This window comes from Mixophyes fleayi, chromosome 5 (assembly GCF_038048845.1).
Source record: "Mixophyes fleayi isolate aMixFle1 chromosome 5, aMixFle1.hap1, whole genome shotgun sequence".
In the NCBI taxonomy this organism is placed as follows: Eukaryota; Metazoa; Chordata; class Amphibia; order Anura; family Limnodynastidae; genus Mixophyes; species Mixophyes fleayi.
The window spans coordinates 248,919,702-248,947,588 of NC_134406.1; the positions used below are offsets into that span (position 1 = coordinate 248,919,702).

At 39.5% G+C, this 27,887-nt stretch overlaps 1 protein-coding gene across 1 annotated transcript in view; it reads left to right on the forward strand.

Annotated features, from left to right (window-relative positions):
- Window positions 1-27,887, forward strand: part of LAPTM4B (lysosomal protein transmembrane 4 beta) — a 120,169-nt gene that overhangs the window by 37,511 nt on the left and 54,771 nt on the right. The gene's annotated exons all lie outside the window — the stretch shown is intronic.

Sequence of the window (27,887 nt, forward strand, 5' to 3'; positions counted from 1 at the left end):
CATGGTTTTGTCCAGTAGACTGAAATAAGAATCCTCTTCATTTAAGATCCTTAATGAATCAGGCCTCATGAGATTAAAATAAAATGATCACAATACTTTCTTACTTTCTTCTTAAGATGATTATACTTAATTATTATGTTTCTCTTAATTTAGAAAACAACCATGTTTGCATATCCATATGTATTGATAATGGAAGTTCTCTTATTGTATATGATACAACACAAATCAAAGTAAAAACATTATATATTACCAGAAGACGGCTGGATAAAAACATCAAAACAAACCAAGCTTCAAATTTGCATTTATTCTCCAATCCCTGTGTGGATGTGCTCTTACCCCTGTTTGGTGAAATACAGGCATGTACAGTAACTACCCCTCGCTGAGTAACCTTCTCTGGGTAGAGGATCCCCACTACCCTCCTTATTGAGGCACGCAGTGCTACATTGGATGTTGAGCTGGACAACATCAAATCTCTTATCAAAGACATTGAACAGATGCGCGATAAAAGGGATGAGATCGTCAGAGTGCAACATTGTAGCAAAAAAACATTTAGATTCTAACCGAGTTCTCCACCAGTCACCACTTATCTACTCGATTCAATGTCGAAAAGCACTATAGGGTCAAAGTTTTCAATGTAGTCGCAGACTCCATTCTGTCTGATTTACTTCAGTGGGAGAAATTTGTAACTTGTTTGAATTTCTTTTGGAGTTCAACAAAATGAGTAATGAAGACCTGCGCTCCGCAGCTGATAACGTACAGCAACAATACAAGAAAGATACAGCCCAAGATTTCAGTGACAAACTCATTTTCCTGAAGCGATTTTATAGAAAGCAGCCAAAGGAATTTCTTACAGACATCCTAGAACTAGGACTTTCTCTTGTGTTTCCCAACATCACAATTATTGTTTCTCCGTTTGCCAGCATCTATTGCTTCTGGTGAAGGAACGTTATCATCGCTCAACTATGGGGCAAGAGCGATTTAATGGGCTGGCCATGCTCAATATTAACTGTAATAGTTGGATTTATCCAAATTCATTGCTGCATTTGCCAAAAAAAACCTAGAAAAGCATTTCCAATTTGAAATCTCCAATAATCCAGTACATCAGTATATGTAGGTAGTATTTTAGTTGTAAATCTTAATAAAGTTAAGCATTACAATCAATGTAAAATACATATTAAATGCATTTTTAATGTAGGTTTTTTGTTGTGTTTTTTTGTAAAAAAAAAGGGGGTGGGAGTCATCTTAATTTGGGTTTCTCCAGGCCTCTATGAACCTCTGAAAGGGCCTGGGTGTGCCTAGATCAGTGTTGGCTAACCTGTGACATTACAGGTGTTGTGAAACTACAAGTCCCAGCATGCTTTGCCAATATATAGCAGCTTATTGCTGGAAGGGTATGCTGGGACTTGTAGTTTCACAACACCTGGAGTGTCACAGGTTAGCCAACACTGTACCAGATGATCCAACCTTCGCACATCAAGGTCATCATAGCCAACTCTCCGGAGACTCCCGAATTCCGGATAGGTCTCCTGGACTCCCAGGAGAGCAGGCTATTCCTGGGAGCCTTCAGGACATGATTTGAGGTGAATCACATTATTTAGCATTTTCACAAATTACCCTGCACCCTTTCGTCCTCACCTTCACCTCCCCTCCTGGATCTCCCAGAGGCAAAGAAAAAAAAGTTGGTAAATATGATCAAGGTGCCCACCCACTGTCTGCTCGTGTGACATGTTTGTGCAAGCTAGACGTTAGCCTAATAGTACAGAAGGGCAATATTGCAAAAATCATAGTAGAAACACTTTGTAACTATCACTTTCATTAAAATAAACTGATACATGTTTTTCTCCTAAAGGTTTATCCTTATTTATGGCTTACATTAATCACGAGAGTGAGGGGACATCCGAACTGTCTTTATTACAAGTAGCACTTTTGTGTCTATGAAGTTCTTGTTTTGCATTGGCCAAATTTCTACTAGATGTTTATTTATCCGCTGAAGTGCGACTGGAAGACACAAAATGCATCTCGTTAAAAGCATAGGATGATTTCCGCTAACTCAATGGTAGCGCAAAAAGTCCTTTTGTATGCTTCCAAACCGAAAGGAACATCTCCAAAAAATGTGCACCCTCCACCCCTTTATCTCATTTGAATAATCTCGCTTCGCCAAGTTAAATCTTGTTTTTGCACTGCTGTGCAAAACTAAGCGCCCCAGTGCACCTACACTGTGGGTTGTCAGTAATACCCTTACTCAACCCAAATTCTCCCATTGGCCGGAGAAAACTTCTGCTCCAACGCCAATGCTGCCATATTGCTCCAAAAATGTATTCACTTTGGTAGAATTCAAGGAACTACCCTAGAAGATTTTAAGCTGTGCATCGTCCAGGCGCGGGCTGGCAATGTACAGCCCGGGGGGCGCACAGACGGCCGCATCACGTGACACGCGATGGCCCGAACAGCCATCAGACTGAGCGGCCCAGCCCGACCTTGGCATCGTCCATATTACGTTTTGTAAATGAGATCCAGTGCATTTAGATTTTGGTACAGTATTGGACCCTATGCCTCACAAGTGAATGCTATATAAATTAAAGACTATCGGTTTAGAGAATATTATATGCACCTGGATAGAAACTGGTTGAAGACCATGTCTGGGAAGTACTTAACGATTGTTTGAAAACTAGTTGGCCTGGTTATAAGTGATGTACTCTAAGGGCTAGATTTACTAAACTGCGGGTTTGAAAAAGTGGAGATGTTGCCTATAGCAACCAATCAGATTCTAGCTGTCATTTTGTAGAATGCACTAAATAAATGACAGCTAGAATCTGATTGGTTGTTATAGGCAACATTTCCAGTTTTCCAAATCGGCAGTTTAGTAAATATACCCCTCAGTCTTGGATAGCTCAGATTCGTTAAAATATCTCTCAGAACCGCCATCCCCATAGTTCCCTATGGGAACAGAGGTCTTGTCTAATTTAATAAGCTCTGAAAAACGTAGTTTACTGGAGCTTGTCTCCTATAGCTAATGCCATCTCCAGATGTCTTCAGCAGCTCTCCCCCTATAGTAAAATAGCCAGTGAGGGATCTTCTAATCCCTCCCCAACTAGCTGGATGCTCCTCCCCACCCCCGACATTTGTGCACATTCGTGGCTTGATGGCCGTGCATGCGCAGTATTAAAGTAATTCTATAGTTTTAAAATAAGCATTGCCCAATCAATTGTATGTGTTTCCAAAGCACATGGTGGTTTATTTTAGCAGATGTAAATAATCAACAATTCAATACATTATTATATTGTGATAAAGTACAGTACAGCACAGCCAATACCAAAAGTTACATACATACATACCGCTGCAATCGCTGCGCTTCCATTGGTCCCAATGGAACAGTGTATCTGTTAGATAACTGTGGTCAGAGTTGACTGACCCTGATGGGGGATGCAGCTAATATATACAGTCAGTGTTTCATTGTGAACAATAGAGATGATGTAGCTTGCTACCATAGGTCCAGGCACAAAGTGGCTTCAGGGTAAACAGTTCATAGGCTGATTTAATCTAAGGAATCCAAAGGAGGGGGTCGTCTCTCCAGGGAGTCTGCTCCTTTCATAGCCAGCATCATACAAAGGTTTATTCCCTAATATCAATAACTAAAGTATGCAATGTGCGATCTCTTCGCCGACTGCACCGGACAGCTGCTGATGATTAGGGCTTCAATATGATATCAGGCATGACACCTTTCTTATAACCTAAACCTTTAATAACACTAAAATGTACATATAATCATATTATATAAACTAATAATAAACCAAATGCTATCTGCTCATAAATTACAGTGTAACGGAACCAATATGAATTGTATAAATAACTAAAGGTTGTAATGCGAGTGTGTGCGTGCGTATTTTACCGTGCGATCGCATCACGCCACGTGTTACGTGGCGTACGCTTCGCAACACGCACGGCAAACCAATATTAAACCAATATACTTTCGTTCATCCAATTATACGACTTCAACAGCAGAGAATAAACAGGGACAGAACCTGGAGATACTCTTTCGCCGCTGAGATTCCTTTTTTCCTTTTCACTGGGACAATTGCTAATCGGAGCAGCTGTCTCAGATTCAGGTAATTGTTAAGTTGCTCCATTACTACAGCTCTTATTGCTGCAAATAGGTACTTATTCCAGAGCTGCAGATGGGAGGACGACCCAAAATTCATTACAGGGTGTTACAGCTGAACTGTTTGAGTGAGTGCATTATGTTTAGTTATTATACTGTATTATGTGATTGTGCACTATTTTAGTAGTTTTCCTTAGCATAACACTTGATCCTGATTTATTTGTGGGGATCTGAATGATCTTTCCAATCAAGTACATATTGACTATTAGAAGAATTACTCATAAGACATTCATCTGGTTATTACTCGTGACATTGGATTAAGAATTCCTTGTAATTGTTGTATCTTTCTATTAGTAGTCGCGGCAGCCTCGGGCACCGCCATGACTCTCTGTTCTTCCTTGCTGGCGTCCTGGCCGTCGCTATGATGACCAGGATGTCACTAGTCCTGATTGGCTCCTAGGACTATTTAAGGCAGTAAGGTCTGAGCCTCACTGCCGGTTATAGCGTTCAGCATCTGTATTGCTGCCAGCTCCTATCTTTGTTTGGTGTTTGAACCTTAGGATTGCTTTCACGTGTATGACCTTCTGCCTGAACCTGGACTCTGAACCATTGCCTGTGACCCTGACTCTTTGCCTATACCTGGACTCTGAACCATTGCTAGTGACCCTGACCATTCGCCTGAACCCGGACTCTGAACCATTGCTAGTGACCCTGACCATTTGCCTGTACCCGGACTCTGTACCTGTGCTCGTGACCCTGACCCTGCTGGTACCTGACATCTCCACCGGTGCTCTGTCCAGTCAGCATACCTCTGGCCTCTCTTACTCTGTGCATTACCTCCTGTACATGTGCGCTGCCGTGCATGCATAAACTTGTACTACTCCGAGCATAAGACCTGGGGGCATCCGAGTACCTGTGAGCATAACCAGTCTCTATGGGAAAGGCGGCTGCTAAAGGTGAAGACCTCTAACCCTTGTTCTACAAGTTTATGCCGCACAGGTGGCCATAACACTTTCCTGCTTTCTGTGAGTGCACCAAGAATTGTCTTTCACATCAGCAGAAGTGAGGACATCATTACGATGTGTTGGGTTTATTTATTTAAATAACAAAACCAAAGATCAATTAGCAACTGTAACATTAACAATTAATGCAGCCAAACCAGCCGATACCCCCTTTGATCTTACCATACAACCAGGGGTCACCCATGTTAAAATCACCACCATACTGAAATTATTCAATACATCTTTGCCCTTCACCATGAAAAAAGCACTTCCCTAAGCTTCCTGCAAATATACATAGACATATCATTCACAATATCTGACAAATATGTCTCATCCTTCCTATACAACCCCGACAAACCCTCTAAATTGATATATCTATACACAACCTTCTCCACCTCCCTTGCAATATTGCTAAATTAAATTTCCTTCTACACATCTATAGAGGCTTCAACTCCTTACAGAGAAGCCACTTCAATTGAGGAATGACCTTGCACCAAATAAAATCTGTCTTAGGAAATATTATTTTCAAAAAGGTCTCCTTAATCAAATGAATATTTTTATATTCTTCATCTATCCAATATTGCTACCTCCCAAAAGCACTAATATTACAACAGTAGTGGCCAAAGACATATTCGCTGCTGAAAATATTAGAATCAATTGCACCCTCTTGAAACAGACACAATAATGGTCCTGATTGAATATCGTAATTTGTATTAAGTGTTTGAGCTACATTTAGTACCTGCCTTAATGAAGCTGAGTCTTAACTTACCAGACAAGACAGATACAAGAAAAAAAAATACAATATGTGTTAAAGAACCTAAAATATTCAGCAAACAATGATATTGCCCATCGTTACCTTTATTTGAACTTGAAACCTCATCCTGTAAAGTTATGTAAAGACTGCACAAAAGCAGCAGCTAAATAAGATTAAAAGGGTCCTATGCATTAAGGCAAATATAGAGGAAAGAGTAGCGCGATTCTACACTTTCTTACATATTTACGCCGCTCTCTTTTCTCCTCCCTGCCCCAAATTCCTGTCACCTCCGGGGTTTTGGAGTAGTGTTGCATTATATATAATAGCTTATCCTTACATACTTCTCCATGAGCACTGGCACTCTATGGGGGTATTCAATTGTTAGCAAGGTTTATTTTTTCCCTGCAGTGTAAAAAAAAAAATATCTCCTGCGGGATTTTGACGCCAATAACGACCGTTTTGAGTCAGCGGTAATACTCGTGCAGTTCAATTGAAAAAGAGGGAATGCTGCCCCCGCACGTTAAAAATTGTGTTTGCGAGATTTTTGGGAAGTGAAGGGGAGTTTTAACGCGGTCATGTATAACACAAAAAAGGTTTTGCATACATTCCCATACATTAGATTGCATTACACATTGATAATATCTACATTACAGTACTTTCTTTAGCATATTTTTTAATTGAACTATATTTTACCATACAATCATCTATACCATGTCAAAACACATTACTACATTCATATTTGTAGCAAAAACATACATAAATATAATTAATTAGTGATTTTATTTTTTATTTCTGTTATGTTTATTTTATTTCATCATTTTTTCACAAGATAATCAACTTACACAAGTTAGGCATTAGTGATAAACAACCTTCTGAATCTTCTTCAAAATGTTACTTGGGATAAACAATTTGCATTTCTCATGCTGGACGTAGAGTCCTTATACACCAACATCCCTCACGATAAAATAATAGAGCTCATACAACAAGTGTTGGCATCTTCTAGTGGGTTGTCTGTTATTCATCAAAAATTTCTTATTGAATCCATTTCTTTTATTTTGTCACATAATCACTTTCTATTTGAGGGTAGTCAATACCTACAAGTTATGGGGACTGCCATAGGGACGCGCTTCGCCCTCAGCTACGCCAACTTATACGTGGGGAGCGTTGAAGAGTCCCACGTGTGGGCTGGCGAGTTTGGGGCGGACCTCGTCCTCTATGGCAGGTATATAGACGATTTATTTTTTATTTGGAAGGGGGGCGAATCACGTGCACAGGCTTTTGTTGAATATATGAATAGGAATGAATATCATTTGAAATTTACATATAAATACCACAGAACTAAGATGGAGTTTCTTGATCTGTTTTTGGAGATCAATAATGGTATGATCTCTACCTCCACGTATTTTAAACAGGTAGATTGTAATAACTATTTACATTACTCAAGTTCTCATCACCCTAAGTGGAGGATGAACATTCCGAAAGGACGGTTCCTGCGTTTGCGTCGGAACTGTTCAGATGAGGTTGTTTTCCTGCAACAAGCTGAAGTTATGACAAGTAGTTTTCTCGAACGTGGATATACTCCATCTTTAATTAAACAAGCACTTGATGAAGTTACCAAGTTAGATAGAACAACTTTACTAACTGATTATGGATTTAAAACTGAATATGATAATATGGAACTCAAATCCTCTATAGCTCCAAAAAGGAAAAAGAATTCCAATACGAGGATGGAATGGGCCTTTAGATTATTAGATCGAACTATTCTATTCTACAACAAGATCCACTTTTGAGGTCATTTTTACCTAAAGACCCAATAGTGGTTTTCAAAAAGGCTAACAATTTGAAAAATCTTTTGGCCCCGAGTTTTCCGAGACAACAGGTTATTAATAATAAGAAGAAGCTATCTGACACTACTTTATCTGGTGAGCCTAATCCGGACTGGATTCCTTCCATTCCGGATGGCTCATTCAGATGTGGGGGCCAGCGATGTATCACTTGTAAGCATATTTGCAATAGAGTCACCTCTGTAGAATCAAAAGAAGATGGAAGAAAATTGAATATACGAGGATTTATCAATTGTAATTCGACCTTTGTTATTTATTTGTTAAAATGCAGTTGTGATTTATATTACGTGGGCCGCACGACCAGAAAGTTAAAAGTAAGGTTTAACGAACATAGAAGAAATGTCATGAAGGGTCTCAAGACACACAGTGTGTCCAAACACTTTTGGGAAAAGCATGATTGTAACCCCGAACATCTGACCATTATGGATTTGGAGTTTATTAAACCCACCCGTAGAGGAGGCGATAGGTTTAGGGCTCTTTGCAAACAAGAAGCATATTGGATCTACCTGTTGAACACACTATCTCCAATGGGTCTGAATGAGTCAATTGAACTGAATCAAAAAGTCTAGCTTTACGGTCATCTCCGCTAATATGGGGATAATATAGGGTTAATTATTAAAAATATAAAAAATAATATTTTAAGTACAACAATTCAGGTTGATATATTAGGAGAAGAGGGTCTCTTTATTGAGACACATGTTTCTGTAGTCTTTGGGCCATTTGTTGGAGGGGTATGTGTATATATATATATATATATATATATATATACGTGTGTATCCAAAGGGGCTTAAATTTAAGGCTATAGAACAAGTCTCCCTGGGCCCTAGAGGTGGAGACTTAGCTAATAAATTATCACGTAGAGAGATGTTTTGGATCTACAAACTGGATACACTTGCACCAAGGGGATTAAATTAAGCCTTTTAGCTAGCTGCCTTCATATGATCTATGCTTCTAATTTGTAATATTAATTGATTTTTTGTCTCTTCTCTCTCCTCTCTTTTTTCCTTTTGTTTATCTGACAGGGGGATTATATATTTTGGAAGTTTTAATACTTCTTGATATATGATGATATATTATATATCAAAATAATATTTTTATATGTTTTTTATATGTTTTTATATGTAATTTATGTATGTACTTTGATTCGCTGTTAATTCTTGGTTGTACTGTGTACTAATTGATGCTTGTAATACTTATTTAATAGATGCTTGTATGTATTGCTTTAATGCCCTATATAACAACGAGGGGATCTATTTTTAAAAATGGCTTCCATATGGTTTAGTGGTATAATGCACTAGAAAATGGCGCTCTCCATTGTACAAAAATGAGGACGATAATATAATATGTGAATGGTTCTATTGATAAGTATGAGGAGGCTCGTTTTTCGATAAAAAGTAACTTTTTTAGTGCTGTGTATAAACAAGCTGTAATATAGTTATAATGCGGAAGTAACATGTATCCAATAATATGAAAAAATGTTTTACTTTGGTAAGTGACAGATCTTCCGATACCGGAAGTGACGGAGGGTCCGTCACTGGAAGTGATGTCATATTGCTTTGTCCGGCCGGATCTCCGGATAATGATACTTACAGGTGTTTGTGCTTTGTGGGACTATATAAACTGGACATTTGGACTAATACACTATACTACATACCCGGAATCCTCTTGAAAAAGTCGAGTGACGAAACGCGTTGAGGGGGATAAGGCGTTTTCTGATTCTTTCCGTGGATTACCATATCTACCTTGGCCAGGTGGTTTTGAGAGATCCGTGACTACCATCAGGAAAGATTGCAGATAAGCCTATATATGTTATATATTATGTTCGGCGCATTTTATATATATAAAATTATTTTACCTTTGTAATAAAAAAAAATTTATGGATCAATTTGATATGAGCTTATGTTGGTACCCACTTTTGAGGAATTGTTGGTAGCCTTATTTGGCATACTACACCATAATAGTTTTGTTCTGAGTCCATAGCGATCTGAATATCTGGAGCCATAAGGACTGGACATCAAGGATTCTTACTATATAGGATGTCGGGAATCTAATTACAGATAAGCTGTTTATTATTCGTTTTTTGGTACGAGGCCAATTCACTTGTTTGTCCCACTGAGAAGACTAATTGTTGGTCATTTAATACACTATGCGTGGCGCTTCTCTCCTTTTGTCTTTTAGAATTATTTGGGCACTTGCAAATGAGTATTTTTTTTGAGGAGCTGCCTGCTGCATAAATTTGTATGTTTTATATTCTTATTGTGTATGAGGTACACATATACGTATAAGTATTGTCACAAATTTGGTGTTTTTTATATATAAATGCACTAAGCGCCTTTTGCTTATTATTTTTCTATATATATATATATATATATATATATATATATATATATGTATATATTAAAATTTACCACAATATGATTATAGGTTGATATATGTTTTTTATTATTCAGAACCGATTAGAAATTATTTAATTATATGTATAGCTAGGTTTGATTGTAAAATATTATGTTAGATATTGACTCTCATATGTTATAATATCAGATGATTATGGTGAGTTGCGACCTACTAGAATAATGTTGGAAGGATCTATATATTTTCCCTATATTCTCTATTTCGTCTGGTTTTATGTGACAGTTGGGAAATAATTATTGAATATTAGTCGCTGAACCGAATACTTTTGAGTGTCACCAACAGTATGTTATCTTTATCTTTGTCTTATTCTTTATTCATTATATGGTGTATAATTTTACTGTGGTTATTAGGGACTTGTATTTTGGTGCAAATTAATAATTGGAAAGTACTGAATAATGATAATAATAATATTTTAAAAAAAGTTGGTATTAATTCTGAGTCTGAATCTACAGAAAATAGAGTGTAAAATAAAACAAAATAAAATAAAATGAAATAAAGTAGAACAAAATGGACTAACTTTATGGCACACTATCCTTGGACCCTCTATACTTCTAAAGGGTTAATAAATTTAGATGGCTGAGATCACTGTTTTCCTCTGTCTCTATATTATTATGTAACCCTAAGGGTTTTATATTGTTATAATCTTACATCACATAAAAGGTTTGTGACTAATATGTCACTAAACATAGGGCTAACAGAATAGGGGTGAGGAACTCAGACAGAAGTAAATATTAAGTTAAATGCATGGTCTAGTTATCATACGTTAGAGGCACACTGCTAATAAGTCGTGTTCCTTTGAGTGGATTGAATCGGTCCTTGCAATGTGGATTGATTAATTGTTAATTGACATAATGTCAGGTGAATGTGATGTAATTATTTTTATTACCTGTATCCAGACTATATAACATACAAACAGACAAACAGAAACTATCTCTGAGGAAGTTGTATTCTACAACGAAACGCGTAAGTTAGGCTGCCTATGTTATCGGGGCAATCTTTATTTGTATGCAGAACCTGTTTACAGAGCTCACATCGATACCAGAGCCAATATTGGAACTTCAAAGGTTTTCTATACAAAAGGTTTATTAAGGATCTTGGAGCGGAGATCGTCTATAACAGTTAATACCGCAAGAGACCTTCACCAAACTATTATCTCTACACCAGTACGGAATAGAGACTTCCGGTACACACATACATGGAGGAACCAGGATTGTGGTGTGTAGTGCAGGAGGAAGACTCTAGCTGCAACGCACCGGCGGCACGCCAGTTGTGGCAAGCAGCGCCGACCGAGTGAGACATTTCTATTTGAGCATCTGGTAAGCTCATGTTTTTTTATACTACGGATGGTATCTGTTTATATCTTTATGACTATGTGCATATGATGACGCTGGATTAGGCTGTGTCTATCGCTTAAAATCATATTCACCGGATCAGTTCGGGACTATACATCTCAATTGGTGATCAAAAGCGTATCCATATATATCCAGTATATCTTATACTAAGTTTGGATCTATCCCGTCACCAAGAGATTTCAATTGACGCTGTGAGCTCACAAGAACTACCTTTGAATTAATATTCTTATGTATTTATTCCATCTTTGGGAAACGCTGCTATTACTTAGGTGCACCTAATGTATGAGTTTCCTCAGGTTACAATAGGAATGCTTCTGCATGCATTATGAGTATGTATATGTTTTTTAAATGATGTATTAAATATTTTTTAAAAAAATCCACATTGCATCCGCTGGTTTTTGGAGGACTAAATAATACTACTGCATTTTTTACTTGTTATATTAGTGATAAACATAAGTTTAACTTTTTTTTCACATTATTACATGATTTCAAATACTTTTCAGAGGTTTTCATTTTCAACACACCCCAAGGAGGTGTGAGATAAAACAGCTTATTTTCCTGTTTTACCCGCCGCGTTAAACAACAATTGAATAGCTTTTAACGCGGATGCCTGTCGTACACCCTATACTTTCAATTGACTTTCCACTGGAGCGCGAGAGGACCGTTTCATGAAAAAAGGTAGCGTTAAAAATGGAATTGAATTGCGGGTTAACCCGCTCGAAAATGATAAAAACAGCGTTAAAATTACTTAACACGGTCAAAAAAAACAACTTGCTGACAATTGAATTTCCATGTATGTATATTCTATGTAATAGAAACAGCTGCTCCTCCTTCTGAGGATTTTTTATTATTAACATTCAAACTTTCTCTTGAAAAGAAGTGGTTGGCCCCTCCTGTGTGACTGGGACACACTTAAAGGTCCCTGTGCTTACTCCAGCTCTTAATTCACCAGACTGCCTTAAAAATACCAGGCAGCTTCTTAACAGCTCATCGCCACCAGCCTACTTGGCCTGCCGCCTAAATGTCTCCAGCAAGTTTTCGTTTTTTAAACTGGGCCAAAACAGCTGGAGAACTTTTATATAGAAGGAGAGACACAGCGAGGTAAAATTCAATTTAAATATATCTGCATCCCGCCCTCTACAACACAGTTTACAAAACTAACTGCATTGCATGAAATGGCTTTAAAATGCCAGATGCCAAACACCGCCATTAAGTAAAAACAAATAGGAAGGAGGCCAAGTTAAAAACCCAGACATTGCACCCTCTACTTCCCTATGTAATATTGTGTTTAACTCTGTGGTTCCATGATGCTTTTTCTTCCTCACATATGGACCTACACAAAATGAGTAGCTAGTTCTTAGTAAGAAGAGTGAAATTGGTAATTGTAGAAAATTAAGATAACTCCAACCAAAACTGAACATTTCAGATGGTCACCTGATATCTTCATATTCTGGACTTACTCTACTTCATAGTCTGGAGTTACTCTACTTTATGGTCTGGAGTTAATCTTCTTTATGGTCTGGAGTTACTGTACTTTATGGTCTGGAGTTACTCTACTTTATAGTCTGGAGTTACTCTACCTTATGGTCTGGAGTTACTCTACTTTATAGTCTGGAGTTACTCTACTTTATAGTCTGGAGTTACTCTACTTTATAGTCTGGAGTTACTCTACTTTATGGTCTGGATTTAATCTTCTTTATGGTCTGGAGTTACTGTACTTTATGGTCTGAAGTTACTCTACCTTATGGTCTGAAGTTACTCTACTTTATAGTCTGGAGTTTCTCTACTTTATAGTCTGGAGTTTCTCTACTTTATAGTCTGGAGTTACTCTACCTTATGGTCTGGAGTTTCTCTACTTTATAGTCTGGAGTTTCTCTACTTTATAGTCTGGAGTTACTCTACTTTATGGTCTGGAGTTACTCTACTTTATGGTCTGGAGTTACTCTACTTTATAGTCTGGAGTTACTCTACTTTATGGTCTGGAGTTAATCTTCTTTATGGTCTGGAGTTACTGTACTTTATGGTCTGGAGTTAATCTTCTTTATGGTCTGGAGTTACTCTACCTTATGGTCTGGAGTTTCTCTACTTTATGCGTCAACAGATTTTAATGTCAGTGCGACTTCTTTTAATTTTAATTTAAAGCGGCAAAGTTTGGTTAAGTGTTTCAACACTTAATCTGCGGGGTTTGACATTGCCGCTTTAAATTAAAAGGAAAAGAAGTCGCACTGACGTTAAAATCTCTTGACTGACACCTCAGTAGTAAGACTCATTTGCGGTCAGCATCCTGCGCCAATCGGACATCTGTAACTTTGGTATACAGGTAAGTCTGTTTTTCTTTACATCTTTTTTTACAGATTTGTCTTTTATTTGGAGGACTTCTCGGTGTCGGAATATTCCGCACCGAGAACGCTTACCCCACCCCTAATAAAGAGCGGTACAAATGTCAAGGTGTATTCCACATCAGCAGCATAAGTGCCTGGTTTACACTAAGTGATCATCATCATTAGCGTGTATTCTCACCTGCCCTGTACCAGGTGCAATAGATACATCTCATAACAGGCATGTATGCGTGTTTCTGCAGTTCTGCATGAGATGCCTTTGCGGGAATGCTCCTTTACTATACTTGGCCTGTCTTTGTACATACCTTCCGTCCCCCATATTGCCTCTCCAGTCGTAAGGAGGTGCAAATGCCACGTATATAAATCTGCATTTACATACGTGTCTGTGGGCTTGCACAGTGTGAATTTGTTTACTCTAAGCAAACTCACAAGTTTAACTGTGCATCAGGCCCTCGGTGACTTGTTATTTCATACAAAAAGGTGATTTAACATTAGGGGCTAGATTTACTAAACTGCGGGTTAGATGAAATGGAGATGTTGCCTATAGCAACCAATCAGATTCTAGCTTTCATTTTGTAGAATGCACTAAATAAATGATAGCTAGCATACGATTGGTTGCTATAGGCGACACTTTTTAAAACCCGCCGTTTAGTAAATATACCCCCAGGTCTCAAAGACTACTGCCAGAGACTCTTCTAAGGATGAATGCATATAGCAAAGATACAGCAGACATCATCATCAGCTCTTAACCTTGCATCCTGCTTATGGACAAGCACAGATATGCCTCCTACAGGGCGTATCTAAGGATACGTGTAACATAAAATAGGATGCATCTCAAATAGGCATGGGTAACTTGCGTCTGCTCAACCTTACTGGGGTGGTCAGGGGCTTTCACGTGCATTTGCACATGAATGCCCCTGACCCACCTCTCAGTACATATCAACATACAGATGCAAGTTGTGCACATGCACAGTGCAATACATTTTGTGCAAAGCACCAAGTTGCAACTCTAAATAAGTCTCTATGTATGTTGAATCTATGTAATTGCTTCTGATTCACTCTTTGTTTTACTATTCATACAGTGCCTAATGGATTGCTGTGCCAGCTCCAGGGCTTGCTTTGTCCTCTAGATGTCTCTTGAACATTTCATTTATCCTTACATCAAAGAAAGCTCCTATAAAAAGCAGAACCCCTAAAACAGCTCTTGTGTTTTTTGCCTTTTGTATTATATCTGTGCCATTTACTTAAAAGAAGAGTCTCTTAGCAATAGAAGAACTTTTTGTACAAACAACATCAGTTTGACATTCTATAAAACAGCAAAGTCACCGCATTGTGTGTGTGTGTGTATATATATATATATATATATATATATATATATATACTGTATATACAGTGGTTGACGTGGGCTGGTATACGGTGTGTGTGTCTGTGTGTGTGTGTATATGTATATATATATACACACACATATATATATATATATATATATATATATATATAGTGACCGTGTCAGGGGATCAGATACCATCTTCTGGGGCAGATGGAGGTAAACAGCAGCAATGATGTCACACAAGTCCAGGGATTTTAGTACAACTAGCCTCAGCCAGTTATATTAAGCAACAAATATAAATGATAACTTCAAAATAAAGACCTTGCCGTCTGGCTCTAACTAAACATATCTCAAGTCTGACTACAAATTTACAGCAAAACATAAACAGTGCATAATGGTTCAGTCACAGGCAAAGTAGCAAGGTTTACTCTCACTGAGACTCACCAGCCTCAGTTCCCAGGCAGAGAGAGAGACTGAGAAGTAGCTTTTTACCTGCACTGCTCAGGTGCACATCCTAATTAGCAGCAGGCTTGCAGGTCACCTGAACACCCACCCCAGGACCTTTTCCGGATTTTCCACAAGCCTTTAATCTTGCAGCAGCTCACAGCTTCTACAAACACACATTCTCCTACGGTTTCTAAAGCAGTATGTTAAAAATCTAGGCGAAACATTACATTACAATACAATACACCTCACTCTTGATTCTGTCACTATATATATATATATATATATATAAAAAAAAGCTTCTTCCTTATCTTTTATTTATATTTTATAAAATTATTTCTTGTATGGCTTTTTTGGATGTTTGATATTGTTTGTGGAGGAGTAAATGCCTTCGGAGACATTTGATTATTTTCTTATGAAATCATTGTTTTTTGGGAGACTATTAGTTCTGTGTTAGCTGTGTTTAATAAAAAATGCTGGTGTTTTGCAAACTTAATAATATATATCGTCTTATATAACCAATAGGCCCTGTTCTATACCTACTAACCTTTGAACTTTCCAAGTCATGACGTTTTGCATGTCTCGTACAAGAAGAGGGCATGTCTATGGCGCACATGGGCATGGCTGCGCCATGTGGTCAAGGCCTATGTCCTCCGGAGACTTGGCCAATGCTTCCAAAATGTTAGGCTGCTCCCAATCCCCTTCCTAAAAAAGTCCCTTGCAATGCTGTGTGCACCAGTATTCCAACCAAAATTCCCGCCCGTCGGTACAAAAGTCCTGGCTGGCAGTGTGGCGAGACTGTCTTGTCAAAATCGGGACAATTGGAAGATATGCTATTTATATGACAGAAGATATGCTATTTATATGACAGAAGTACAGTCAGGGCAACCAGGAAAGAAAGTAATTTAGGGTTCAACTTAAATAAAATGAATGCAATTAATAATATTTGTGGTGACTAATGATCATATCATGGGGCAGCACGGTGGCTAAGTAGTCAGCACTTCTGCCTCACAGCACTGAGGTCATGAGTTTGAATTCCGATCATGGCCATATCTGTGAGGAGTTTGTATGTTCTCCCCTTGTTTGCGTGGGTTTCCTCCGGGTGCTCCGGTTTCCTCCCACATGTCAAAAACATACTAGTATGTTAATTGGCTGCTAACAAATTGACCCTAGTATGTGACTCTGTCTGTGTGTATGTTAGGGAATTAAGATTGTAAGTCCGAATGGGACAGGGACTGATGTGAGTGAGTTCTCTGTACAGCACTGTGGAATTAGTGACACTATATAAATAAATGGTGATGATGATGATGATGACATGATTACTACCTGGGGCACACAAGTTTTTTCATGTGCTCTCCTCCGGCTTTGCTAACATTATGTAATGATGCAGCTTATATAAACATATATTTCCTTTCAATTGCTGTGTTTATTCTTTATATATATATATATATATATATATATATATATATATATATATAAAAATAATAAGCAAAAGGCGCTTAGTGCATTATTAGAAAAACACCAAATTTGTGACAATAATTTTCATGTATATGTGTGTACCTCATACACAATATAAATATAAAAACATACAGATTTACGCAGCAGGCAGCTCCTCAAAAAACAAGCACTCATTTGCAAGTGCTCAAATAATTCTAAAAGACAAAAAGAGAAGAGCCACGCATAGTGTATTAAATGACCAACAATTAGTCTTCTCAATGTGGCAAACAAGTGAATTGGCCTCGTACCAAAAGACAAATAATAAACAGCTTATCTGTAATTAGATTCCCGACATCCTATATAGACTCCTTGATGTCCAGTCCTTATGGTTCCAGAAGTTCAGATCACTATGGACATAAAACACGTTGCTTCCTTAGTCACAGTTCTGCTGGTTACAGCGACGGGTCTCTGGTGTCTGCAGTCGCCACACTGTCAGCTCGTGTATTCCGCTGGTTTGAATGTAAATATCCACATATATTTCCTTTCAATTGCTGTGTTTATTCTTTATATATATATATATATATATATATATATATATCACACCATACATAGCACAGCATACATGTTCCCCCAGTAAATTTGCATCATTATTGATTATTTCTTTATTTCCTATAGAGGGCGGTGTTTGACACATTTTAGTGCATTCAAAGAATGCCACCGTAATTAGAAAAGTACATTCATCTTCATGGGACTGCATTGTGTACAACGGGGTTGTATGTATATATATTAGCCCCATTGAAATGAATAGGTTATTGAAATGGATGGGCCATTGACAGGAATGCCATTCCACAGCATTGTTAATTTATTTATTTTTTCCTGTAGACATTCATTTCACCTTTATTGACTACCGCTGATCAATAAATAACTTTATTTTATAAAGTGGTAAAATAAATTTTGGGGAATGTTTTATTTAAATAAATTTTGTTTATTTGTGTTTGTATTTATTTTAATTCTTACTATTTCAGCATAATGGACATTATATTGGGACAAAGTTACCACTTCATGAGGTATATGTATTAAGTTCCAATTTCTGCAAGTCGCCAGAAATCGACGGCCCCTGCAAAGTCGCCAATTTCCGTTGACTTGCAGAAATCGACCTTTCATACATTTACCCCCAGGATTCCAAATCTTCCTCATTCCCCAGACCCCCACAGCCCAGGGCTGGTAGTCTCTATAAGAGGCTTATGGTCTCCCTGTTTTAGTGGAAATTAAACCAGACTGTCCAGTGCTGGGGCTTGTCGAGGAATATGCACATAGTGGGCCTAATTCATCAAGGCAGTCACACTGAGGCCAACATAGCCTTTGTTTTAAAGCGCACGTAAATCAGCTCTGCATACTCCAGAATTCAACAAAGAACGGATCTGAAGATACGTGCGCTAAAGAAATGGGGTGTAGGACTACACTGCTCTACTACACAAGACACTGCTATGTGGAATATACATTCGCAAAAGAATGCACAGAAAGAAAAAAATAAATCCTATTCAATTAATGCCACCTGTTAATAATGCTCTGTTGAAAAGCATTAATGACAAAACAGTTTAAAACAAAACAAAAAAAATTATATATTGTTTGTCCATGAAATACATTTATTAGGATTTATTAGGATGATCTTAATATCTACTGAACATAATATAATATTTTACAGTTGCTCCCGATTACAAACACATGTTAAAGCATGCATACGAGACTGTCATCACTAGTGATCAGGACTAGCCCTGTAGCTGGAGCAAGAGGTACGGCAGGAAAACAAGTAACTTTGAGATATCCAAAGCTTGAATCGGACGTGACTGCGTGAACTTGAGTTTGTCACGCCCTTACTGTACGTTAAGTAGGGGCGAATGCCCCTCTCCTGCCTCGTTCCCTCCCAGAAATTGTTGTAGATAGTAGTAATTGCCCTTTGCTTGTGAAGATGAATCGAACGTTGCTGCGTTTAGTTCCTTATGGTTTGGTTCTGGGCATGCGCAGATTGATTTGCGTACGGTACGCACAAAAATGGCAGATACGCTTCTTGATGAATCAGGCCCAGTGTGTGCACACACTCTGTGGGTTAAAATTTTATGTACCAATAAATAATTTTTCCTTTAGAATCTTCCAAATATAATGTTATGCTGTCCTTGTTCTATACACACGTTCTAGACAGTTTTTCATTAGCGATAAGTACATATTGCCCGTCACTGTGCTTCCATTAGTGCTGCTTAACACAATTTAATGCACAGCACTCATTAACTAAGCGGGGGGAACCGTAAATCTCACTTACTGCAGATTCCTGAAACCTGAATTTATAATGGAGAGTAGAGGGGGATAAATGTCTCTGAACATGAATGAGACCAGGATTTAGACTATAAAACCAGCACCAATAATTCCCTCTGTTGAAGGTACAGCCATAAAAAGTCAATAGGGTCTGTTGCGACAATGAGACAGTCTATAGCCCAGTGAGGTCAATGGTCTATTAGGTGGTTTCCAGTATTATATTATAATATATTATTATAACAGGTCTATATATAGAACCAGACATCTTCTGGTCCCTTTATGGTCTACTGTAATGCCTACATCCAGGAAAAACAGTAATAGTTGCTGGCAGGCCAATTCTAGCAACTCAATCCTTTTTATTGTTACTATTTTAATTTTAAGAGATATATTTCACCATTGGATGTGAAAGTCTTTTATTTTAACATTTCACAATTCTTCTTTAAAAACTATTTCAATATTGTTACTTTTATTATTAGCGGCAAATTATTATAACTTTCTCATTATGGGCGACTCATGCAGACAACTATAACCAGTGCTTTTTTCTATGAAAACAGGGACCTGTACGCACCGAAAGTTACAAGGTGATACCAGATTTATAGCAGCTTCCATACTTTGGACCCGTCTTTCAGCGCCCCTTCAGCTACTCGTGATCGTCATCATCATCATCAGCTATTTATATAGCGCCACTGATCACTGTTATTTTAACTTCAATAGTATTTTTATTTTTTCTCCAAATTTAAGGGATACAGGAAAAAAAAAATATTAAGGGAAAAGGAAAGGTAAGGCCAGAAAAAAGAGAGGGGAAGGGGGGGTACATAGTAGGGTATACACGTTACACCGCACCGAGATTAACAGTACTTAATATAATAGAAACTAACAGATCTGTAGGTCAGTTATACATCAAAGGAAAACGACAGCGTGGGGGTCAAACTCCCTTTGGAGTATCCCCTTCTGAAAACTATATGGATCCTTGCAAGGGTTCATTCAAAGAGAACTGTGACAGGGGTATCAACGAATCAGTTTGAGCTCTGGATGCCTCCTCACCCTCTGTAGTATACACAGTGCCGTAACTAGACATCTTGGTGCCCTGGGCGAGACAAGGCACCGGCGCCCCCCATCTAAGTGGGAGTGGCAAACATAATGTGTGGGTGTGGCTAGCACTTTACTGAAACAATTCATATATATATATATATATATATATATATATATAATATGACCATTTAAAGTATGCAAAAAATATATAGCAATAGGTATTCTAATTTTTATGCACTTAATACTGAAATAAGAGCAGCAAAACTGTGTCTTAAGGAATTGTAGACTGTAAGCCCCAATGGGGCAGGGAGTGATGAGAGGGAGTGATGAGAGGGAGGGAGGGAGAGATAGATAGATAGATAGATAGATAGATAGATAGATAGATAGATAGATAGAGTTCTGTTGCCCTTTACAATTGTTAATTTATAAAGCAGCAAAGATGCTGAAAACAAGTTTAAAGAGATCATGAAATACTGGTTTGCTATCGCTGATGTGAATACTGAAAACAAAACACTGAGGTGTTCTTTTAAAACTAGAGACAAGGATAAAGGGCAACAAGAAAGACTGAATGATGCCTTTATATTTGGCATCTCCACATTAAATCACTTTAGCGTAGTTAAAATAAGGATTTGTGTAGTTGGTTTGCGCTATAAATCCAAAGAGATCATCTTTGTTTTCAGACTGCACGAGTGTCCATTAAAATGATCCCCTCTCTCTTTTTTTATACAGAATGCATCTGGCATTAAGGCGGGGGTCTCAGCAAGAGAAACGGTGGGATTATTGTACAATTATAACAGTAAATAACTAAAGAAAAGTAAGCACTTAGGAAAAAAAATTCAAAGTGTGTTTCCAACTTAAAATGACTATCCCCTGTTTCGTACGTGCCGATCTATATTTACGAGTATATTCCTTTGTCTTTCTTACGTCCATCTGTGTTTTCAGTCTTTTATAGTATCCAGTCTGTGAGTCTGTGAGAAAGAAGAGCTTGGTGCTTCTGCCCACAGTGGAACGCAAACTTGCGTTCCAAATGACGAGCTTCCTGTCAGTGGAACATGCGTTCCACTGCGGAACTTAAGGGCAGAAGCACCAAGCTCTTGTAAGTTAGTCTCTCTCTCTCTTCAAGGTATGGAGTCAGGTACCGGGCGGCAGCTGCGCCCCCTTGGCCTTGCGCCCTGGGCAACGGCACCGCCTGTACCACCCTCGTTACGGCCCTGTGTGGGGGAGAATACGCCTAGCACTTTACAAGTACTGGACTGGTCTCCAATCCTGTACAAGTTTCTCGTACCTGTTCTTGTAGTATGACCACATGGAGCTGCTGCTGTCATCTTCCGCTCACTTGATGCTTGTCCGGATCCTGCTGGGGCCCTGTTTGGAAAAAATATTTTTAATATTCACCACAAGGAAAGGAAAGCAAAGCAACAAGTGAATAGTCCAGGCCTCCTTCCTCTAACCAGCCCTGACATGAAATAAAAGTACCCATGTTTTATAATCAGGTCTCCTTCTCAAAATTACATTAAAAAAGGCATATTTCCAGTCTTACCAACCAACATTAAATTAAGAGCACTCCTATTTCACAAATAGGCCCTATTCAACACCAACTCTGTTCCACATTCAATGAAAACACACCCCAAAATCCCCAGTAATAAATTAAATTAATAGCCCCCACCACCACAATCATCCCACAAGTATAAGAATAGCCCCACCAATAAATTAATAACCCTTATTCCCATTAAATTAATAGTCACCAATAAATGAATAGTCCTACTCCTGTTAAATTAATAGACACACAGGCTGAGGGGGGGGGGGGCAGGGGGGAGAGGAGACACACAGGCTGAGGGGGAGGGAAGGGGAAAGAGGAGACACACAGGCTGAGGGGGGGGGGGGGGGCTGGGGGAAGAGGAGACACACAGGCTGAGGGGGGGGGCAGGGGGAAGAGGAGACACACAGGCTGAGGGGGGGGGGCAGGGGGAAGAGGAGACACACAGGCTGAGGGGGGGGCAGGGGGAAGAGGAGACACACAGGCTGAGGGGGGGGGGCAGGGGGAAGAGCATACTTACCAACTTTACAATGTTGGTATCCGGGAGCCTGCGGGGGAGGTGGGCGTCATGGGGGGGGCGGGCCTCCAAAATCCGTGTCATTTTGGACCCGCCCCCATGACGTCATGACGCAAAATGCGTCATTTGACAGAGGGGGCGGGGCCAAACGCCGCGATTCACCAGGAATCGCGGCGTTTGTGACCTAATTCTGCCCACTTCACTAGGAAGTGGGCAGATCCGGGATTTTGCCACACTCGCCCGGGAGTCCGGGAGACTCTCTCAAAATGCGGGAGTCTCCCGGACATTCCGGGAGAGTTGGCAAGTATGGGGAAGAGGAGACACACAGGCTGAGGGGGGGGGGCAGGGGGAAGAGGAGACACACAGGCTGAGGGGGGGGCAGGGGGAAGAGGAGACACACAGGCTGGGGGGGGGGAGACACACACAGGCTGAGGGGGAGACACACACACACACACACAGGCTGAGGGGGAGACACACACACACACAGGCTGAGGGGGAGACACACACACACACACAGGCTGAGGGGGAGATAGGGGGAAGGGGAGAGAGAGAGATATTCAAATACAAAGAGAGAGACAGGGTAAGAAACACATGCTGATTATTACTTACCTACATAGCTGGAGTACAGGCTGGTGAAAAATGCAACAGAAGCTTGTGGGCTGTCCAGGGGGCGGAGGGTCCTCTGCTGAGCAGTCTCGATACTTGTAGCAGGCAGCTTGCTGTGCTGGACAAGCTGAAGGGCTGACCACGGGGGAGGGGCGCCTCTTTCAGCTTGCTGTCACTCAACACAAAGTGGGCGGGCAGATCGGCTTCTTGTAGGAGCGTCCTGTGTTGAACTGCACAGGAGCTCCTTAGTGTATTTTGACTGTAAGGTGGCAATAGAGGCTGGAGTGCCTCTGCAGCATGGCGCCTCCCACCTCCCCGCACTGCTTATATCGCGATCTGCAGCGCTGACTCTGCATCAGCCCCAGATGTGTACCTGGGGCTGTGACTTGTTTAATAACAGGGGGGGGGGGGCGTGGCGCCCCCTAGACTTTGCGCCCTGGGCGGCGGCACCGGCCGCACCACCCTCGCTACGGCTCTGAGTATACACATGCCAGGCAAACCACTTTATTAGTGGAGATGAAGGGGTAGAGGAATATGGCATCCCCCACGTCTCCATCTCGAAGCTAAACTGTACTTTAGCAATCACTTTGTTTAACACGGGCATATCAGGGGATTTCCAATTTTGGGCCAACGCTGCTCTAGCAGCTATCAAAATGTGACAGAACACATATCTAGCATGGAGAGGAAATTGTGGAGGAAAGTGTTGTAGTAAAGCCACTTCCGGAGTGGGATCTAATCTTTGAGAAGTGACCTTATTGGCTAACTCGAACACCTGCTCCCAAAATGGGCGGATGATGGGACAGTCCTCATCACTGTTATTATCCACTGCAGAATGTCCTCACAGCAGCCATGATTGTACTCCGTAAGAGGAGACACAATGATTTTGATGAACGTCAGTGCAGAAGTTGTTTGTATCTAAAGTGTTGTATTCAGTGGTTGAAGTCGAAATTTAGAAGTGACTGTTTTAAAAATTTAATGGTTATGTAAGTGAATGGAATGTGATAGTTTTACAATAAAGGCAGTAGGAGAAGTGGCGGTATGGTATACCACTGTGTACACCCCCACTTCTACCACTGGTTGTATCTTCAGTATTGATTTCATTGAGTTTTGTAGGATCAGATGAAGTTTCTCTACTACATCTGCGTCTTAATGCTTTCTTGCCTACTCCACCGACACAAAGTAACTGTTTATTTTTTTGATTTCTGAAATGATTTAGTGTAGATGGCCTCACATACGCTCAGTTACATATACTGGTACAACCCCGAACTTCCTGTAATCGGGACTAGTTCTAACAATTAAAAATTATGGGGAAAAAATAATAATAATAAATTATGCTAATTTTAGGCAGTAGTAGTAGTAGTTGAAGATAAAGAACAGCCACATTTGGTATATATGTATATATATATATATATATATATATATATATATATATATATATATATACACAGACACACACACACACACACACACACACACACACATATATATATATATATATATATATATATATATATATATATATATATATATAGTGTGAAAGTACAGCATTCACAGGAATCGGACACAGGTATGCTGAACCATTTAACTGTTTATTAGTAGTTGTCAGGATGCTAAAACAGTTCCAACGCTGGTTCAGCAATCATATCCGGAAACAGTACACAAAAATCCACACCACCTATATCTGGCTAGACATAACTTCCCTATCTGCAAGCCGGCCACTTACTGGCATTGGTGGTCCCACCCACACATACAGACAGTGTCTTTATCCTGCACCCCAAGCACTACAACAAAGCACAGCAAACCAATCACACCCATGTGGAACAACTGTGTGTGTGTGTGCTAAAAGAGGATCGCAGGGAACCTTTAACCCTGTCTCTGCTGCTGCAGACTGGCTGTGTTTTTATCCGATCCCTTATAGGGGAACTGTGGCAAAGAGGCATATTTGCCACAATATATATATATATATATATATATATATATATATATATATATATATATATATATATATATATGTGTGTGTGTATTAGTGAGTTAAAAATAAAAATTTAAACAACTGATGTGTCTATACCTAATACAATTTGCCCAGTATGCTGTCTGTTCTATAGTACAGAGAAAGCAGACACCGCTTAGAAGAGAGGTTGCTTAGGAAAGTGGTTCTTCTCTATATTACATCATCTCGATCTTGTGAATGGCTGGCCAGTTTCCTAGGTAACAGGAATGCTCTGTACAGGCGGCAAAACGGTCAATTCACACACCGGGGCAGGGCCAGTGTTGTAATCTCAGAGTTGGTTCTTTTATGAACTCCCATTTAGTGTTTCCACCAGAACGATGCTACACTGCTCTTGGGGTCACAGCTAATGCACAGCTGGGCACCACCTATTTGAGCAGTAATGTATCTCAAACTATCCATAATGGAGGGGGGATTAAATAATTTTCATTTCTTAAACAGTGCAACAGGGGAAAGTCAGGTTAAGGCTGAACAACGTATCTCACTTTCATGCCTCAATTATCAGTTTTGGGGTTCGGTTGTTCATTTAACATGGAACAATGCTACTGATGTTTTCCATCTTCGGGATGAGAAATTTGTTTCCAGGTTGGGTGAGAAGGATTAACGTCACTGACTCATCTGAAAGGTGACAGTTCAGTTTTTCTTAGTATCACAAGACAGGGCTTATCTCACCTGCATGTAAACACATTTTGTGCTTAATTAACTAGAGCTAATGGTGAAATTTTTCTCCTTGCTGCGTGGGTGTGCGTTAGACATAGAAGAAAGTAATGTAGATATAATTGGATTAAAATCTAGCACATGCTATGTGTGCACTCTTGTTTATTTTATTTTTTTATATCAAGTAACTAATGTCAATATAGGGAGAGAAGCAAAGAACAGTATTTTCTGTCTGACGGTAGAGAGCCAAATTAGTGAAGTGTATGGAAGAATATTATGAAGACAGCTTTTTTATTTAAGAATAAGGGCTCCTATATTGGATTTAATAGCACTTAAACACATTTGCCTTTTTTAATCAATGGTGTCACAAGGGTCAGGAGGACATCCTTTAAGACTACCGGAAAGGCAATCTCTGCTGCTACTTCATGCATGGTTTGAGTACTAAAGATGATTAGAGGAGTTACAGTATTCAGAAAGGGAACAGGAATAACTGGATGAGCACTTAAACAAGTTGTCACGTTAATAACGTTTTAGGTGTTAGATATGCCTAACAGTGGCCCCTGATAGGGTGGAGGTGATTTCGGCGGTCAGGTGCAGCTGACCTCCAACATACAGAGGTAAAGAAGCGTCCCATTGTCTAGCAACAGGACGCCAACATACAGAGGAAAAGAACGGGACGCGGACCTACCACGCATGCGCACGCAGCGTAGACCCGGAAGTTTGTCCTGTTGCTAGGCAACAGGCCGCGAGTTGGCAGAGGAGACAGACATCTGTCCCCGGCACGTATGGACAGTGTGGGGACGGCACCTAACACAAATGCTAGTGCCTACTCCAAATGCAGAAGCTGTTACCCTTTGTTACTGAAGTAAAGGCACGCACCCAGTGTCCCAAATTCAAGTGTATAGTGTATTGTCCAGCATTCTTTATCTTCACATGTTATTTATTCAATAATTGAAATAAAGACCTCAACAAAAATAAAATGTTAATACATAAAATAAAGGGGGGGGGGGGAAATCCCACACAGCATATATAGCAGACATTTGCCTTGTCACTGATATACATGCTGAAACAGTGGTCAAAGTGGAAATTTAGAAGTGGGGATATGAAAAATGTAATGGGAATATAAGTAAGTGAATGGAATTTGGTAGTTATACAATGAAGGCAGCTCATGGTTAGCAAGCCCAGTGATCATAATAAAACAGTAATCTCCTACTGATACCACGTCACAGACCATCCGCCACTACAACTAATGACTGCAGTCCTCTACCTACACAAACATATTAACATGGATTATTACATCCCAGCACTTTTCCATGGCCGTCTTCTGCATGAATCCCATAGTGCAGCATTTAAACAAGAAAACAAGTTGTATCTCCTTTTCTACTTAGCTGCTGCTAACACCCCTTCCCCTCAATGTATTCATTTGAATCTATAGATGACTGGCTCTAACACAGACTCAATATGACAGGCTATCTAACTCAGACTAAAGCTGGGTACACACTACAGAAAATTTCTCCCGATGAGATATCTTTAACGATATTACCAACAACTGAAAGTCCTGTTGATCATGCCGATTCATGTGTACACACCTACACAATTTACCTTCAGATCTGTGCTCTTCAGCTGCAATAACAATTTGCTGAAAAAATCATGACTCTGAAAACTCTATAGAGATCTGCCTACCTACAGTGCTGGTCGTAAGTGTGTACATATGTTAGAATTTGCCCAACATTGTTCCATCGCTGATAGTTATTTTTAGTCAGTTTATAAAATCACATAAAACGATACGATGTGCTTTTGGTATGATAAAATTAGTTCTTTTTTTTTAATAAGGAGTAAGCATCCATTGACGTATATTTACATACTTTTCAAATAATGTGGTAAGATCATAATGTACCATAAGACGACAAGGCTAAAAATTTAAAAGAAAAGCTGGCTGGAAGGGCTGGGGACACTCATGCACTCTCTCTAAAGCAATGACCCAATTATGCAGAAGTGGAATAAGCACTTTTGGATAGACATGTCCTTGCTTCTGAAGTTTGTAGGCACACTCTTTGGAATGTCACAAAATAGTCACAATGGGCCTCATTCATTAAGGAAAGTAAGACAAAAAAAAAGGAGTAAGTTTTCTCCTGGACAAACCATGTTACAATGTGTCACGAACGCCCAGCCTGTCTGAGATACAGCAATCTGGAACAGCTGGCCGTGACT